Source organism: Bos taurus, chromosome 26, assembly GCF_002263795.3.
Source record: "Bos taurus isolate L1 Dominette 01449 registration number 42190680 breed Hereford chromosome 26, ARS-UCD2.0, whole genome shotgun sequence".
NCBI lineage: Eukaryota > Metazoa > Chordata > Mammalia > Artiodactyla > Bovidae > Bos > Bos taurus.
The window spans coordinates 2750624-2769413 of NC_037353.1; the positions used below are offsets into that span (position 1 = coordinate 2750624).

At 41.2% G+C, this 18790-nt stretch overlaps 1 long non-coding RNA gene across 2 annotated transcripts in view; it reads right to left on the reverse strand.

Annotated features, from left to right (window-relative positions):
* Window positions 1-9898: 9898 nt before the first annotated feature.
* LOC112444478 (uncharacterized) overlaps window positions 9899-18790 on the reverse strand; it is a 48434-nt gene continuing 39542 nt past the window's right edge. For both annotated transcript variants that reach the window (XR_009492949.1, XR_003032765.2), the window contains 2 exons: window positions 15394-15531; window positions 9899-13512 (listed from right to left, as the gene is read on the reverse strand). This is a non-coding gene — a long non-coding RNA (uncharacterized lncRNA). The remainder of the gene's footprint in view (window positions 13513-15393; window positions 15532-18790) is intronic.

Here is an 18790-nt window from a genome sequence, read left to right on the forward strand (position 1 = left end):
CTATTTCTGCTTTATTAACTATGCCAAAGCCTTGACTGTGTGGATCACAATAAACTGTGGAAAATTCTGAAAGAGATGGGAATACCAGACCACCTGACCTGCCTCTTGAGAAATCTGTATGCAGATCAGGAGGCATAAGTTAGAACTGGACATGGGACAACAGACTTATTCCAAACAGGAAAAGGAGTATATCAAGGCTGTATATTATCACCTTGCTTATTTAACACATATGCAGAGTACATCATGAGAAACGCTGGGCTGGATGAAGCACAAGCTGGAATCAAGATTGCTGGGAGAAATATCAATAACCTCAGATATGCAGATGACACCTCCCTTATGGCAAAAAAGTTAAGAGGAACTAAAAAGTCTCTTGATGAAAATAAAAGTGGAGAGTGAAAAAGTTGGCTTAAAGCTCAACACTCAGAAAACTAAGATCATGGCATCTGGTCCCATCACTTCATGACAAATAGATAGGGAAAGAGTGGAAACAGTGGCTGACTTTATTTTTCTGGGCTCCAAAATCACTGTAGATGGTGATTGCAGTCATGACATTTAGTTCAGTTCAGTTCAGTCGCTCAGTCGTGTCCGACTCTTTGATCCCATGAATCACAGCACGCCAGGCCTCCCTGTCCATCACCAACTCCCGGAGTTCACTCAGACTCACGCCCATCGAGTCACTGATGCCATCCAGCCATCTCATCCTCTGTCGTCCCCTTGTTCTCCTGTCCCTAATCCCTCCCAATGTCAGAGACTTTTCCAATAAGTCATTTCTTCGCATGAGGTGGCCAAAGTACTGGAGTTTCAGCTTTAGCATCCTTCCTTCCAAAGAAATCCCAGGGCTGATCTCCTTCAGAATGGACTGGTTGGAACTCCTTGCAGTCCAAGGGACTCTCAAGAGTCTTCTCCAACACCACAGTTCAAAAGCGTCAATTCTTTGGCGCTCAGCTTTCTTCATAGTCCAATTCTCACATCCATGCATGACCACTAGAAAAACCATAGCCTTGACTAGATGGACGTTTGTTGGCAAAGTAATGTCTCTGCTTTTGAATATGCTATCTAGATTGGTCATAACTTTTCTTCCAAGGAGTGTCTTTTAATTTCATGGTTGCAGTCACCATCTGCCGTGATTTTGGAGCCCCAAAGAATAAAGTCTGACACTGTTTCCACTGTTTTCCCTTCTATTTCACATGAAGTTTTGGGACCAGATGCCATGATCTTCGTTTTCTGAATGTTGAGTTTTAAGCCCACTTTTTCAATCACCTCTTTCACCTTCATCAAGAGGAGTTTTCGTTCCTCTTCACTTTCTGCCATAAGGGTGGTGTCCTCTGCATATCTGAGGTTATTGATATTTCTCCCAGCAATCTTGATTCCAGCTTCTGCTTCTTCCAGCCCAGCATTTCTCATGATGTACTCTGCATATAAGTTAAATAACCAGGGTGACAATATACAGCCTGGACGTACTCCTTTTCCTATTTGGAACCAGTCTGTTGTTTGGAACCAGTCTGTTTTCCGTGTCCAGTTCTAACTATTGCTTCCTGACCTGCCTACAAATTTCTCAAGAGGCAGGTCAGGTGATCTGGTATTCCCATCTCTTTCAGAATTTTCCACAGTTTATTGTGATCCACACAGCCAAAGGCTTTGGCATAGTCAATAACGCAGAAATAGATGTTTTTCTGGAACTCTCTTGCTTTTTCAATGATCCATCAGATGTTGGCAATTTGGTCTCTGGTTCCTCTGCCTTTTCTAAAACCAGCTTGAACAACTGGAAGTTCACGTATTGCTGAAGCCTGGCTTTGAGAATTTTGAGCATTATTTTACTAGCGTGTGAGATGAGTGCAATTGTGCAGTAGTTTAAGCATTCTTTGGCATTGCCTTTCTTTGGGATTGGAATGAAAACTGACCTTTTCCAGTCCTGTGGCCACTGCTGAGTTTTCTAAATTTGCTGGCATATTGAGTGCAGCACTTTCACAGCATCATCTTTCATGATTTGAAATAGCTTAACTAGAATTCCATCACCTCCACTAGCTTTGTTCGTAGTGATGCTTTGACACTTTAACTCTTTCGAAGGAAAGCTATGACCAACCTCGACAGCATATTAAAAAGCAGAGATATTACTTTGCCAGCAAAGGTCCATCTAGTCAAGGCTATGGTTTTTCCAGTGGTCGGGTATGGATGTGACAGTTGGACTATAAAGAACGCTGAGTGGTGATGAATTCATGCTTTTGAACTGTGGTATTGGAGAAGACTCTTTAGAGTCCCTTGGACTGCAAGGAGATACAATGAGTCCATCCTACAGGAGATCAGTCCTGGGTGTTCATTGGAAGGACTGATGCTGAAGCTGAAATTCCAATACTTTGGCCACCTGATGCATAGAACTGACTCATTTGAAAAGACCCTGATGCTGGGAAAGATTGGGGGCAGGAGGAGAAGGGGACGACAGAGGATGAGATGGTTGGATGGCATCACTGACTCGATGGACATGGGTTTGGGTGGACTCCAGGTGTTGGTGATGGACAGGGAGGCCTGGCGTGCTGCAGTTCATGCGGTTGCAAAGAGTTGGACGTGACTGCGTGACTGAACTGAACTGAACTAAATAATAGCTAACAGTGAACCATGTCGGATTCGTGATCTCTGAAGAAGATTTAGTTTAGGGACCAGGAACAAGGTTTGATAACTCAAGAGATTTTGTGTAGCAGAGTTTTGTTAAAGTGAAAAAGGGACAGAGAAAGCTTCTGACATAGACATCCGAAGGGGAATGGAGAGTGCCCCCCTCACTAGTCTTTAGCAAGGGAGCTATATACTTTTTAAATTAGTTATTACAATAAATCAAAAGAATGTCTCAACATTGTAAAAATTTTACCAGACCCATTCCCGCAATTTATATTTTAAGATAACAGGATTAAACCTGATCAATTAACAGACTCATTCCAGTAATATAAATTCTAAAATGTCAGGATTCAGTAGAGTTCAGTTCAGTCATTCAGTGCAATCCAACTCTTTGCGACCCCATGGACTGCAGCACGCCAGGCCTCCCTGTCTATCACCAACTCCCAGAATTTACTCAAACTAGTGTCTATTGAGTTGGTGATGTCATCTAACCATTTCATCTTCTGTTGTCCCCTTCTTCTTCCACTTTCAATCTTTCTCTGCATCAGGGTCTTTTCCAATGAGTCAGTTCATTGTATCCGGTGGCCAAAGTACTGGAATTTCAGCTTCAGGATCAGTCCTTCCAATTAATACTCAGGACTGATTTCCTTTATGATGGAATGGTTGGATCTCCTTGCAGTTCAAGGACTCTCAAGAGTCTTCTCCAACACCACAGTTCAAAAACATCAGTTCTTTGGTGCTCAGCTTTCTTTATAGTCCAACTCTCACATCCATATAGGACTACTGGAAAAACCATAGCTTTGACTATATGAAACTTTGTTGGCAATGTAAGCCCTCTGCTTTGAATATGCTATCTAGGTTGGTCATAACTTTTCTTCCAAGGAGCAAGTGTCTTTTAATTTCATGTCTGCAGTCACCATCTACAGTGACTTTGGAACCTCTCAAAATAAAGTCTGTCACTGTTTCCTCTGTTTCCCCATCAATTTGCCATGAAGTGATAGGACCAGATGCCATGATCTTGGTGTTCTCAATGTGGAGCTTTAAGCCAACTTTTTCACTCTCCTCTTTCACTTTTGTCAAGAGGACCTGTAGTTCTTCTTCACCTTCTGCCAAAAGGGTGGCGTTATCTACATATCTGAGATTATTGATATTTTTCCCGGCAATCTTGATCCAGCTTGTGCTTCCTCCAGTCCAGCGTTTCTTTTGATGTACTCTGCATGTAAGTTAAAGAAGCAGAGTGATAATATACAAACGTGATATCCTCTTTCTCTATTTGGAACTGGTCTGTTGTTCCATGTCCACTTCTAACTGTTGCTTCCTGACCTGCTTACAGATTTCTCAAGAGGCAGGTCAGGTGGTCTGGCATTCCCATCACTTTAAGAATTTTCCACAGTTTCTTGTGATCCACACAGTTAAAGGCTTTGCATATTCAATAAAGCAGAAATAGATGTTTTTCTGGAATCCTCTTGATTTTGTGATGATCCAATGGATGTTAGCAATTTGATCTCCTCTGCCTTTTCTAAAACCAGCTTGAACATCTGGAAGTTCATGGTTCATGCACTGTTGAAGCCTGGCTTGGAGAATTTTGAGCATTATTTTACTAGCATGTGAGATGAGCGCATTTGTGCAGTAGTTTGAGCATTCTTTGGCATTGCCTTTCTTTGGGATTGGAATGAAAACTGATTTTTTGCAGTCTTGTGGCCACTGCTGAGTTTTCCAAATTTACTGGCATATTGAGTGCAGCACTTTAACAACATCATATTTTAAGATTTGAAATAGCTCCACTGGAATTCCATAACCTCCACTAGCTTTGTTCTTCGTGATGCTTTCTAAGGCCCACTTGACTTCACATTCCAGCATGTCTGGCTCTAGGTGAGTGAATCTACCATCCTGGTTACCTGACCCACTCCCATAATATACATTCAAAGATATTAGAATTAGTCAGAAGATTTTCAAGAAGGAGAAACTGTCCTTATGCAGGATACATTGTTGTTATATAATCCTTAGCACAGAATTTGGAGAAGGCAATGGCACCCCACTCCAGTACTCTTGCCTGGAACATCACATGGACAGAGGAGCCTGGTGGGCTGCAATCCATGGGGTCGCTAAGAGTCGGACACTACTGAGCAACTGAACTGAACTGAACTGAACCCTTCCCAACATAAAGGAGCTTTTAAATTTAAATGCCCATAGCCTGGTGTTAAACATGTAGATCCACCCCATAATTGTGGGATTTTTCCTTTTAATAGATTTTTCCTTTTAATTTTTTTTTTTTTTTTAAATTGAGACTTAGCTCATCACTCTGAGTGAGTTTGAATGACCCTAAGATAAAACTTAAATCTATGGCCAGCATCAGACCAGGTATTATTAATTGGCCAGGTGAGAGGATCCCATCTAGTAATATCATGAAGATAGAACAGGAGTGAACACTCTTCTAAAATAAGTTTCCTAGGGGGTATCCAATCAGAGCCCTAGAGAACAGAAATCCACCAAGGTTACCCAAAAGTACTAGACACAGGTAATCGGCCATAACTAAACAATTGGATTGAGTTTTAAACTAGCATAGAATTGTGTCTATGATAGAAAACATTTGATTGATAGGCATGCTATGCTATGCTAAGTCACTTCAGTCGTGTCTGACTCTGTGCAACACCATAGACGGCAGCCCACCAGGCTCCCTGGTCCCTGGGATTCTCCAGGCAAGAACACTGGAGTGGGTTGCCATTTCCTTCTCCAGTCCGTGAAAGTGAAGTCGCTCAGTCGTGTCCGAATCCTAGAGACCCCATGGACTGCAGCCTACCCGGCTCCTCAGTCCATGGGATTTTCCAGGCAAGAGTACTGGAGTGGGGTGCCATTGCCTTCTCCGACTGATAGGCATAGGTCCATGGAATCAAGAACATAAATGATCATACAAATCAAATCAGCATCTTCGGCAAGATGTCTACTTCTTCTTTTTTTTGTTTGTTTAATTTTATTTATTTTTTAAATTTACAATATTGTATTGGTTTTGCCATATATTTGTCATCTTCTTCTCATCCTGGTGTAGTTTCCTGTGTTTGAGCATTGTTTTAAGATGAGTTTTAGGTCAGTAGGCCTCTCTATAGACCAGTCCAGCTTAGGGGCCTTTGGAAGTGTGAGTTAATCCAAGAGTCAATTTACCTTCAATTTCACTAGGCATGAGCTAGTTAAGAGTACCTGATAGAAAGGTCCTTCCACCCAGCTTGGAGACAGTTCATTAAATTATGTCTTCTTCCAGTCTTGGTTGTGTGTGAGGCATCTGATCTTCAACCAAAGACAGATTACTGAGATAAGTTTCAGAAACAACCCTACAGTGTCCTTTAATAATTAAATTAAATTTTACCATAATATACCCTAACAGCACAGAGAACCCGCTGTTCTCCATGTACTGAGTACTGGCAACCCGCTCCAGTACTCTTGACTGGAAAATCCCATGGATGGAGGAGCCTGGTAGGCTGAAGTCCATGGGGTCGCTAAGAGTCGGACGTGACTGAGGGACTTCACTTTCACTTTTCACTTTCATGCATTAGAGAAGGAAATGTCAACCCACTCCAGTATTCTTGCCTGGAGAATACCAGGGATGGGGGAGCCTGGTGGGCTGCCATCTATGGGCTCCCACAGAGTCAGACACGACGGAAGCGACTTAGCAGCAGCAGCAGCAGCAGCAATCCTAATAGCAAAGAACTATTCAGGAAATGAGTGTTAGTAGATACTGACCTCCATTAATAAACAGGGATTTAACATTCATTGAAACATCTCTTTCTCCTTAAAATCACCGTCATTTTTACCAAATATAATCAAATTAAGATCTGCTTGTAATATAGGTCTGGTCTCAATAAACTTGGCCTAATGATTTATATAACCATAATTGATCATAGACATTTTAGCTTTGCTGAGACTTTTATCGAGTCTTCAGACTTGACTTCAGACTGAACTTTTAAAATAAAAACTTTCAGGGCTAGGAAAGTCATGCCAAAGTCTTATCACAGATTTTGCTAACATATCTAAAAAAAAACATATCTAAAAAAAATTCCTCCTTTCTCATTTCATTTCAGTTCACACACTCAGTCATGTCAAACTCTTTGTGACGCCATGAACTGCAGCACAACAGGCCTCCCTGTATATCACCAACTCTCAGAGTTTACTCAAACTCATGTCCACTGAGTCAGTGATGCCATCCAACAATCTCATCCTCTGTCATCCCCTTCTCCTCCTGCCTTTAATGTTTCCCAGCATCAGAGTCTTTTCAAGTGAGTCAATTCTTTGCATCAGGTGGCCAAAGTATTGGACTAGTTGGATCTCTTTGCAGTCCAAGGGACTCTCAAGAGTCTTCTCCAGCACCACAGCTCAAAAGTATCAATTCTTCAGTGCTCAGCTTATAGTCCAACTCTCACATACATACATGACTACTGAAAAAACAATAGTTTGGCTAGACAGACCTTTGTTGGCCAAGTAATGTTTCTGCTTTTTAATATGCTGTCTAGAGTGATCGTAACTTTTCTTCCAAAGAGTAAGCATCTTTTAATTTCATGGCTGCAGTCAGCATCTGCTGTTACTTTCGTGCCCCCCAAAATAAAGTATGTCACTGTTTCCACTGTTTCCCCATCTATTTGGCATGAAGTGATGGGACCAGATGTCCATCAAGAAGCTTCCATAACCCTCTTATCCTTCTCCACCAGAGGGCAGAAAGAATGAAAACTAGAATAACAGAAAACTAAGCAATCTGATCACATGGACCACAGCCTTGTTTAACTCAGTGAAAATATGAGATATGTTGTGTAGGGCCACCCAAAATGGATGGATTGTGGTGGAGAGTTCTAACAAAATGTGGTCCACTGGAGAAGGGAATGGCAAACCACTTCAGTATTCTTGCCTTGAGAACCCCATGAACAGTATGAAAAGGCAAAAATATAGAACACAGAAAGATGAACTCCCCAGGTCAGTAGGTGCCCAATATGCTACTGGAGATCAGTGGAGCTATAACTCCAGAAAGACTGAAGAGATGGAGCCAAAGCAAAAATAAAACCCAGTTATGGATATGACTGGTGATGGAAGTAAAGTCTGATGCTATAAAGAGCAATACTGCGTAGGAACCTGGAATGTTAGGTCCATCAATCATGGCAAATTGGAAGTGGTCAAACAGAAGATGGCAAGAGTGGATGGAGATCGACATTTTAGGAATTAGAATTAAAATGGACTGGAATGGATGAATTTAACTCAGATAACCCTTATATCTATTACTGTGGGCAAGAATCCCTTAGAAGAAATGGAGTAGTCATCATAGTCAACAAAAGAGTCCGTGCAGTACTTGCATGGAATCTCAAAAATGACAGAATGGTCTCTGTTAGTTTCCAAGGCAAACCATTCAATATCACAGTAATCCAAGTCTATGTCCTGACCAGTAATGCAGAAGAAGCTGAAGTTGAATGGTTCTATGGAGACCTACAAGACCTTCTAGAACTAACACCCAAAAAGATGTCCTTTTCATTGTAGGGGACTGGAATGCAAAAGTAGGAAGTCAAGAAACACCAGGAGTAACAGGCAAATTGGGCCTTGGAGTACAGAATGAAGCAGGGCAAATGCTCATACAGTTTTGCTAAGGGAATCCACTGGTCATAGCAAACACCTTCTTCCAACAACACAAGAGAAGACTCTACACATGGACATCACCAGATGGTCAATACCAATTTCGCATTGATTATATTCTTTGTAGCCAAAAATGGAGAAGCTCTGTACAGTCAGCAAAAACAAGACAGGGAGCTTACTGTGGCTCAGATCATGAACTCCTTATTGCCAAATTCAGACTTAAATTGAAGAAAGAATGGAAAACCACTAGACCATTCTGGTATGACCTAAATCAAATCCCTTAGGATTATACAGTGGAAGTAAAAAATAGATTCAAAGGATTATATCTGATAGACAGAGTGCCTGAAGAAATATGGACAAAGGTTTGTGACATTGTACAGGAGATAGGGATCAAGACCATCACCAAGAAAAAGAAATGCAAAAAAGCAACATGGCTGTCTGAGGAGGCCTTATTAATAGCTGTGAAAAAAAGAGAAGCAAAAAGCAAAGGAGAAAAGGAAAGATATAAACATATGAATGCAGAGTTCCAAGGAATAGCAAGGAGAGATAAGAAAGCCTTCCTCAATGATCAGTGCAAAGAAATAGAGGCAAATAATAGAATGGGAAAGACTAGAGATCTCTTCAAGAAAATTAGAGATACTAAAGAGATGGGAATACCAGGCCACCTTACCTGTCTCCTGAGAAATCCATATGCAGATCAAGAAGCAACAGTTAGAACTGAACATGGAACAAGACTGGTTCCAAATTGGGAAAGGAGTACATCAAGGCTGTATATTGTCATCTGCTTACTTAACATAGTGAAGAGTACATCATGCAAAATGCCGGGCTGGATGAAGCACAAGCTGGAATCAAGATTGCCTGGAGAAATATCAAAAACCTCAGATATGCAGATGACACCACCCTTTTGACAGAAAGCGAAGAACTAAAGAACCTCTTGATGAAAGTGAAAGAGGAGAGTGAAAAAGTTGGCTTAAAACTCAACATTCAGAAAACTAAGATCATGGCATCTGGTCCCATCATTTCCTCGCAAATAGATGGGGAAACAATGGAAACAGTGAGAGACTTTATTTTCTTGGGTTCCAAAATCACTGCAGATGGTGACTGCAACCATGAAATTAAAAGACACTTGTTCCTTGGAAGAAAAGCTATGACTAACCTAGACAGCATATTAAAAAGCAGAGACATTACTTTGCCAACAATGGTCCATCTAGTCAAAGCTATGGTTTTTCCAGTAGTCATGTATGGATGTGAGAGTTGGACTATAAAGAAAGCTGAGCACCAAAGAACTGATGCTTTTGAACTATGGTGTTGGAGAAGACTCTTGAGAGTCCCTTGGACTGCAAGGAGATCCAACCAGTCCATCCTAAAGGAAATCAGTCCTGAATATTCACTGAAAGGTCTGATGCTGAAGCTGAAACTCCAATACTTTGGCCACCTGATATGACGAGCTGACTCCTTTGAAAAGACCCTGATGCTGGGAAAGATTGAAGGCAGGAGGAGAAGGGGGCAAGAGAGGATGAGATGGTTGGATGGCACCACCGAATTGATGGACATGAGTTTGAGTAAGCTCTGGTAGTTGGCGATAGTCAGGGAAGCCTGGTGTGCTGCAGTCCTTGGGGTTGCAAGGAGTTGGACACTACTGAGCAACTGAACTGAACTGTTGTCATTTCAGTGTTTATCCCATTAGCCTTTTTTGGTCTATGGGCTATGTTTCATTTTTGATGCTTTTGAACTGTGGTGTTGGAGAAGACTCTTGAGAGTCCCTTGAACTGCAAGGAGAACCAACCAGTCCATTTGAAGGAGATCAGCCCAGGGATTTCTTTGGAAGGAATGATGCTAAAGCTGAAACTCCCATACTTTGCCCACCTCATGCGAAGAGTTGACTCATTGGAAAAAACTCTGACGCTGGGAGGGATTGGGGGCAAAAGAAGAAGGGGACGACAGAGGATGAGATGGGGGGATGGCATCACTGACTCGATGGATGTGAGTCTGAGTGAACTCCAGGAGTTTGTGATGGACAGGGAGGCCTGGCGTGCTGTGATTCATGGGGTCACAAAGAGTCGGACATGACTGAGCGACTGATCTGATCTGATCTGAAGGGAATATTTCATGCAAACATGGGCTCAATAAAGGACAGAAATGCTATGGGCCTAACAAAAGCAGAAGATATTAAGAAGAGGTCGCAAGAATGAACAGAAGAACTGTACAAAAAAATCTTCACGACCAAGATAATCACAATGGTGTGATCACTCACCTAGAGCCAGACATCCTGGAATGGGAAGTCAAGTGGGCCTTAGGATGCATCGCTATGAACAAAGCTAGTGGAGGTGATGGAATTCCAGTGGAGCTATTTCAAATCCTAAAAGATGACACTTTGAAAGTGCTGCACTCAATATGCCAGCAAATTTGGAAAACTTAGCTGTGGCCATAGGACTGGAAGAGGTAAGTTTTCATCCCAATCCCAAAAAAAGGCAATGCTAAAGAATGCTCAAACTACTGCATAAATGCACTCATCTCACACACTAGGAAAGTAATGCTCAAAATTCTTAAAGTCAGGCTTCAATAGTACATGATCTCTGAACTTCCAGATGTTCAAGCTGGATTTATAAAAGGCAGAGGAACCAGAGATCAAATTGTCAACAGCCATTAGATCATCAAAAAAGCAAGAGAGTTCCAGGAAAACATCTTACCCAAACATATCAATTTTAGGAACTCCATACAGTTTCTAGGATATCTATATTAGTAACATTTACCATACAATATAACCTGAGACTTATACTCACTTGAGAATATTCCCCATGTAATTCTGTAAACAAAATGAATGTAATTAGTATAATATCTCTCTTTGGGATCTTTCAGGGGTTCTCTGAAGCATCTCAAAGTTAGCTAGAAATCTTCTTCATTAGAATGATTTAGAAAGCTTTGTCAACAAAATCAAAAAGGTTTAGAATACTCAGTCAGGTAGGATCATAGGTCATTGTGAAACAATAGCTATTCAGTTAGCCAAAGTAGCAATAAATGATTTCAGAACAGCTCATTTAAGAGAAACTTAAATCTATTATCAAAGGCATTCAATATTTGAAGAACAGGTGTTCTCTTAGAGAGAAAATCTAAATTCAAGTTTTTGCACCAGCTTACTTTACTTAAAAGGTAAACTTGATTAACTCTATTTTAAACTTGAAATAAAGTGAAAGTGAAGTCGCTCAGTCGTGTCCAACTCTTTGAGACCCATGGGCTGTAGCCCACCAAGCTCCTCTGTCCATGGGATTCTCCAGGCAAGAATACTGGAGTGGGTTGCCATTTCCTTCTCCAGGGGATCTTCCCGAACCAGGGATCGAACCCTGGTGTCCCACATTGCAGGTAGACACTTTAACCTCTGCACCACCTTAGTCCTAATCAAATACAAAACTCTTTCCTCATGGTTCACTTTTCACAAATCTTGTCACTTTCTGTACCCATTACTGTGTTTTCCATCCTAAAAAGCCACCTGTAATTCAGGCTTACTTCCTTTTCCCTTCACAAAATGCAATTCCATTCCTCAAACCTTCTTCACTGAAAACACACTTCCTACTTCCCTTAAGCAACCAATAAATGACTTTTATATTAGAATTTTATTACTCCTTGGAAGGAAAGTTATGACCAACCTAGATAGCATATTCAAAAGCAGAGACATTACTTTGCCAACAAAGGTTCATCTAGTCAAGGATATGGTTTTTCCTGTGGTCATGTATGGATGTGAGAGTTGGACTGTGAAGAAGGCTGAGCGCCGAAGAACTGATGCTTTTGAACTGTGGTGTTGGAGAAGACTCTTGAGAGTTCCTTGGACTGCAAGGAGATCCAACCAGTCCATTATGAAGGAGATCAGCCCTGGGTGTTCTTTGGAAGGAATGATGCTAAAGCTGAAACTCCGGTACTTTGGCCACCTCATGTGAAGAGTTGACTCATTGGAAAAGACTCTGATGCTGGGAGGGATTGTGGGCAGGAGGAGAAGGGGACGAACAGAGGATGAGATGGCTGGATGGCATCACTGACTCGATGGGCGTGAGTCTGAGTGAACTCCTGGAGTTGGTGATGGACAGGGAGTCCTGGCGTGCTGCAATTCATGAGGTCACAAAGAGTCGGACACGACTGAGTGACTGATCTGATCTGAAATACCAGTGATAATTTCTAAAACCTTTGTTTTCTTAGAGAAAACATTTTAGGATGGCACCAAATATCATTTATTTTTAATCCCAGATCTCTTTTGTTTCTCCATAAGAGGAAATTAGTGTTTAGTAGTAAATGTTTCAAAATCTTATTTTATTTGGAAATGACATAGCCATCCAATAGACTTCCAACACTTAGTTTAGCACAACCCTTAGAAGTTCAAGTTACCCCAATCTGGAGAGACTATTTTAGACACATAGTCCTAAAGAGCATAATTATTTTTAATAGAATCTATCTAAAGACTCATCTCATTTACATTTTTAGAAGTTTCTTCACTCGAGGTAATTTCCTTACTGACAAACTTGTACCAGATATAGTAATATTTAACTAATATTAAACCTAGGTACAATGAAAATATTCTGCTTAACGTTAATTACTCTTAGACATGTCTACATTATTTAGATCAACAAACATTAATATCAGATATTGACTATTTCCGAGTTCACATGAACCTGAAATTCGTTTACATTAATTTCTCTTGTATTTAGAATTATTTGATTTTTAAGGGCTTACTTTTTTTTTAAAGCCAATTGGATTACAGCTTATTTACAAACTGATCTCAGCAATCAGCAATATTATCAAAAAAACAAAGACACACACTGAGACATACATATATTCAAATAGAAGAGATTCTATAGCTTTGCTTTACAAACTTAGTTATGAATAAAAAATGGTTGGAATAAGATTTTAAAAGGCTTTGTTCCCCTTTTTCCCCCTTTTGGTTTCAGGAATTAGAGATGGTCTAGATAAGTGATCCAGAGAGCTCTGGTCTAAAGGTATAAGAGGACTTATTTTCTCAGGACAAGAATTCTTAAACAGATAACTTTTTTTTTTTCCTTCAAGCTTCTTCTGGAGTCTAAAGAATATTGTGACCACATTGTCAAAAATCATATTTTCTTTGTGTGTGTGTGACCATAGTTTTATAGCCAAAATTTAGACCAGATAGTGCTCAACTTGGCCCTGATAACAAGGGCAGATTGGTCCCAGCAGAGATTGTCCCTCTGGGGAAGTAGGGGTCTTAGTTTGATCAGTTCCAGTCTGTTGATTACAGGAGGAAGTCCTGGATGAAGGGGAACTTCGGTCCATTTTCTTATCCTATGTCAATAAAGATATAACACTTTTAGGCCATTTTTCTTGTCATTGGATCATAGCTATAGATTCACTAGTCCAAAAAAAAAAAAAGTTTTCCCCCACCCAAGGGGTTCCCAGGTGAAGTGTGTAACTTTACAGTGAGCAATTCCCATATTAGCTCCAGCAGTTTGTACCAGATGTCTGTGCACTCAAACCAATTCAACAAAACCAATCTGAACTAGAACTTCACCAGCCAGGAGTCACACTCCAAAGGAAACAAAAGATGCTCAGAAATCAAAAGCCAAGTGGCAAGAGTGCCCCCAAAAGATTACCAGAAATCAAAAACCCAATGGCATAAATCCAAACATGACTTCCCAGTTTGACTAGACCTGCAACCTGGCAAAGTCAGTGCTAACAGCCTTTTTTTTTAGTTTTGACATAGTTTCAAGCAATTTCTTGTTGATTTTCTGTGAAGAAGTTACTTTATCATTTCCTGTTTTAGAAGTTTCTAGATACCAGTCAAAGCATGGCTGGCCTTTTCTAATTGTGTATGCAAAAATATCAGTTTTAGAATATCAAAAGAACCCCAATTTGGCCATTTTAGGTTGAGATCTCTTTCAGTATAATTTCTCCAATTAACTAGGTACTTGCAACCAGTCCATTCTGAAGGAGATCAGCCCTGGGATTTCTTTGGAAGGAATGATGCTAAAGCTGAAACTCCACTACTTTGGCCACCTCATGCGAAGAGTTGACTCATTGGAAAAGACTCTGATGCTGGGAGGGATTGAGGGCAATCGGAGAAGGGGATGACAGAGGATGAGATGGCTGGATGGCATCACTGACTCGATGGATGTGAGTCTGAGTGAACTCTAGGAGTTGGTGATGGACAGGGAGGCCTGGCGTGCTGCGATTCATGGGGTTGCAAAGAGTCGGACACAACTGAGCGACTGATCTGATCTGATCTGCAAGTATGAGCTTCATACTTACTGTACACGAATCTGGCTAGAGTGTTAGTCAGAGGCTGGCTTTCTGACACCCCTTTGTTTCTGTTTTCGAGAGATTCTGTTTCCCATTTTAAGCTAAATTCGTCAGGGATAAAAATCACTAATGAACTTGTGTAGTGGGCCCATGCGCTGCTTGTGAGCTTAACTCTTCCAGGAGTCACCCCAGATCCATTTCAGCTCCTCTTACGTGTCTTGGGTTCTGCCTCTGGCAATCTAAGACCACCGTGGCTGCTCAGGTTGCTGAATGGCCAGTTCTTATGTGTGACCCCTAAACATGCAAGTATTTTAATTAATGAGTGGGTTTCCCTATGGGACCATTGCACAGTATAAGGAACTAGGCCTCCACCACTCCCATAAATTTCTCAGTCACCAGAGAAAATCAAAACCAGCCAAGAGGCGTCTTCTCCCTTTTCTCCAGAGCAAAGCTCTCATTTATTTTCCTCACTTTTATCCTGACAAATTCTATAATGGCAATCAAATTGAGGAAAACTGTCAGATCAGCCTCTTACTTAACTACTCGGCCAAGACCACTCAATCCCCTACAACGGAGCAACCTCAGCATTTTTCAGCTGAGCCCAGGGTTTTCCTTGATTTTTTTCCCAATTGAGCCCTCCTACCCAGTACCTTTCCACTGGGTGGGCAATTCTTCTGGCATCTTTCAGTCAGCCCCTCACCCTGTATCTTTTGACTGGGTGGGAATTTCTCTGTATCTTTCAACCGAGCCCTACTCATTGTCTAGATCATGAGTGGGTATGCCCCGAATATTTAACCTGACCGCCCCCCACCCCCAACACACACCAGTATCCTTTCTACTGGGAGGGGGCAGGTAACCTGCTCCACCACCAAATAAAACTCAGAATCTCAACCAATATGGGAGATTTGAAAACCAGGAGAGACTTACCCAAATTCGTCTGCACTCCCCAAGAAGGAAGATGCGTGCAAGGGGCCACTGCTGGTACCAAAGTTCCAGTTCCTCATGGAGTCCAGTCGAAGGAAGGAAGTCTACTCTGGGTCCCTTTGTGGTCACCATAATTGTCAACTAAAAAAAGATGTACAACTTGAGAGTTGTGAGTTAAGTTTTATTTGAGGCAAAATGAGGACTGCACCCTGGGAGGCAGCATCTCGGATAGCTCTGAGAGACTGCTCTAAAGTGGCAGTGGGGGGAAAGTCAAAATATAAGGTTTTGGTGAAGGGGGAGTTCAGTGCCATAAAGCACTCATTTTACAAAAGGTTTTTGTTAGTCATGAGGACCTGATATCACCATGAAGGGATTTAGTGCTTCTCTAGATATTAGGAAATGTAAGGATTGAGATCATAAAATCTATTCCTAAAAACATCCAACTATCTAAAGACCTGTCCCATCAGATTCCCTGGAGCACAAAGTACCTCACTACACCCTGAACTCCCTCAGGGGTTGTTGAAGGTCAATAGCTATAGCAGCATGAGGTTCAATCTCTGTAGAGGCAGATGGTAAATGCCTTTGTTGTTCAGTCATTGGCAATGCTCTTGGTAAGTGCCAATTTATAGTTGACCCTTCAAAAGCACTAAGAGCAAAAAAGACATTGAGAACTTCTCTACAATGTACAGAATATGTACATATTATCTGGATAATGTACATAATAATGTACATCTTATCTGGATGACTACAATAATTTTAATTGTGGTTAGGCTGAAGTCCATGGGGTTTCAAAGAGTTGGACATCACTGAGTGACTGATGGGAGGCAGTCACTGAGTTTCTGATGTTCATCATCACTGAGTTTCCTGATGTTCAAGCTGGTTTTAGAAAAGGCAGAGGAACCAGAGATCAAATTGCCAACACCCGCTGGATCATGGAAAAAGCAAGAGAGTTCCAGAAAAACATCTATTTCTGCTTTATTGACTATGCCAAAGTCTTTGACTGTGTGGATCGCAATAAACTGTGGAAAATTCTGAAAGAGATGGGAATACTAGAACACCTGATCTGCCTCTTGAGAAATTTGTATGCAGGTCAGGAAGCAACAGTTAGAACTGGACATGGAACAACAGACTGGTTCCAAATAGGAAAAGGAGTATGTCAAGGCTGTATATTGTCACCCTGTTTATTTAACTTATATGCAGAGTACATTATGAGAAACGCTGGACTGGAAGAAACACAAGCTGGAATCAAGATTGCCGGGAGAAATATCAATAACCTCAGATATGCAGAGGACACCACCCTTATGGCAGAAAGTGAAGAGGAACTCAAAAGCCTCTTGATGAAAGTGAAAGGGGAGAGTGAAAAAGTTGGCTTAAAGCTCAACATTCAGAAAACGAAGATCATGGCATCCGGTCCCACCACTTCATGGGAAATTGATGGGAAAACAGTGGAAACACTGTCAGACTTTATTTTTCTGGGCTCCAAAATCACTACAGATGGTGATTGCAGCAATGAAATTAAAAGATGCTTACTCCTTGGAAGGAAAGTTATGACCAACCTAGATAGCATATTCAAAAGTAGAGACATTACTTTGCCAACAAAGGTTCATCTAGTCAAGGCTATGGTTTTTCCTGTGGTCATGTATGGATGTGAGAGTTGGACTGTGAAGAAGGCTGAGCACCAAAGAATTGATGCTCTTGAACCGCGGTGTTGGAGAACTCTTGAGAGTCCCTTGGACTGCAAGGAGATCCAACCAGTCCATTCTGAAGGAGATCAGCCCTGGGATTTCTTTGGAAGGAATGATGCTAAAGCTGAAACTCCAGTACTTTGGCCACCTCATGCGAAGAGTTGACTCATTGGAAAAGACTCTGATACTGGGAGGGATTGGGGGCAGGAGGAGAAGGGGATGACAGAGGATGAGATGGCTGGAGGGCATCACTGACTCGATGGACATGAGTCTGAGTGAACTCCAGGAGTTGGTGATGGACAGGGAGGCCTGGCGTGCTGAGATTCATGGGATCGCAAAGAGTCGGACATGACTGAATGACTGATCTGATCTGATGGAGAGAATAAGAAATTATTTTTAAAAACCCAATCAGAAATAATTTTCAAATCCAAAACACCATGCATCCCCAAAGACTAACCCTTCAATTCCCTTTAATCTCATCTTAAAAGCAGCATACCATCACTTCTGGCATGTGTTACTGATCACACAGATCGACTTGATACATGGTGGGAGGGGATTATACAAGTGCATGGATAATGATCACTGGGAGCCATTTTAGGAGCCAGCTACCTCTGTCTGCTCTCTAGACAACAATTGTTCACTAATTGTATCACAAATTCCTAAAAACTCATCCCATTATAGCATCAGCTTTAAGTTCAAAATCTTGTGATTTAAATTAGGGGTAGCTACATATGTGCTTTAAGCTGCATTCCTTAAACACAGCTACTTGAGTATAGTTTCCTCAATCTGAAAACTGGTGAAAGTAGATAAATGAGTTATCTGCCTCTCCCATACCCATAACAAATGATAAAATAGCATAGAATAATCTTCATAGGCACTCCCATTCAATAAGGGACAATGAGAGGCTAGTAGAAGTCATTATCTCATGAGAGTTCTGAAACCCAGTCTGGGAAATATTTCCTTGGATTAGGAATTTCCCTGATCAGGATTTAATCATATATGTCCTCAGAGATGACACTCCGCAGTTCTTAGTTCCACTCTCTGGACAATTTTTCTATTCTTTAAGTCATCCCTCTTTCTTTATAAAGGTTGTCACATGTTTGAGTCTGAGTTGTCTACTAAGCCTACTCCCGGTTTAAAGAATTTGGAGATCCATCTTGAACTGTCTCTGTCTCTTTCAGTCCAAATTGTCAGTATTTGTACATATGTGATTTTCTTTAAAACTTTATGAATTATTGTGTCTCAACTCTATTAAAGAAACATGAACCCTTTAACTGCTTCAAAATAAGCTCTACTTTACCTTGTGCATCTGTTGAGAAGGGACAGTATCCAGCATAGGCTCTATTGTTTGGTTGACTGGATCAGTTGTAGAATAACTGTATATTTTAGAGGAACTTTTATCTAACTGAATAGCACTTCAAAGCATCACCTTTGAGCTTTCTGAAATCTAATCAAATAATTTTATGGTTACATCTTTGGCTTCACCTTTGGGCCATAATTTCCTGGCAGTGCCTTGGACTTGACCAGTAGTCAAAAGCCATTTCTGAATTTTAGCTTAATTTACCATCTATAGAGACAGAGGAGCTTTCCCAGTGGCTCAGATGGTAAAGAAACTGCCTGTAATGTAGGAGACCCAGTTTTGATCCCTGGGTTGGGAAGATCCTCTGGAGAAGGGCATAGCTACCCACTCCAGTATTCTTGCCTGGAGAATTCCA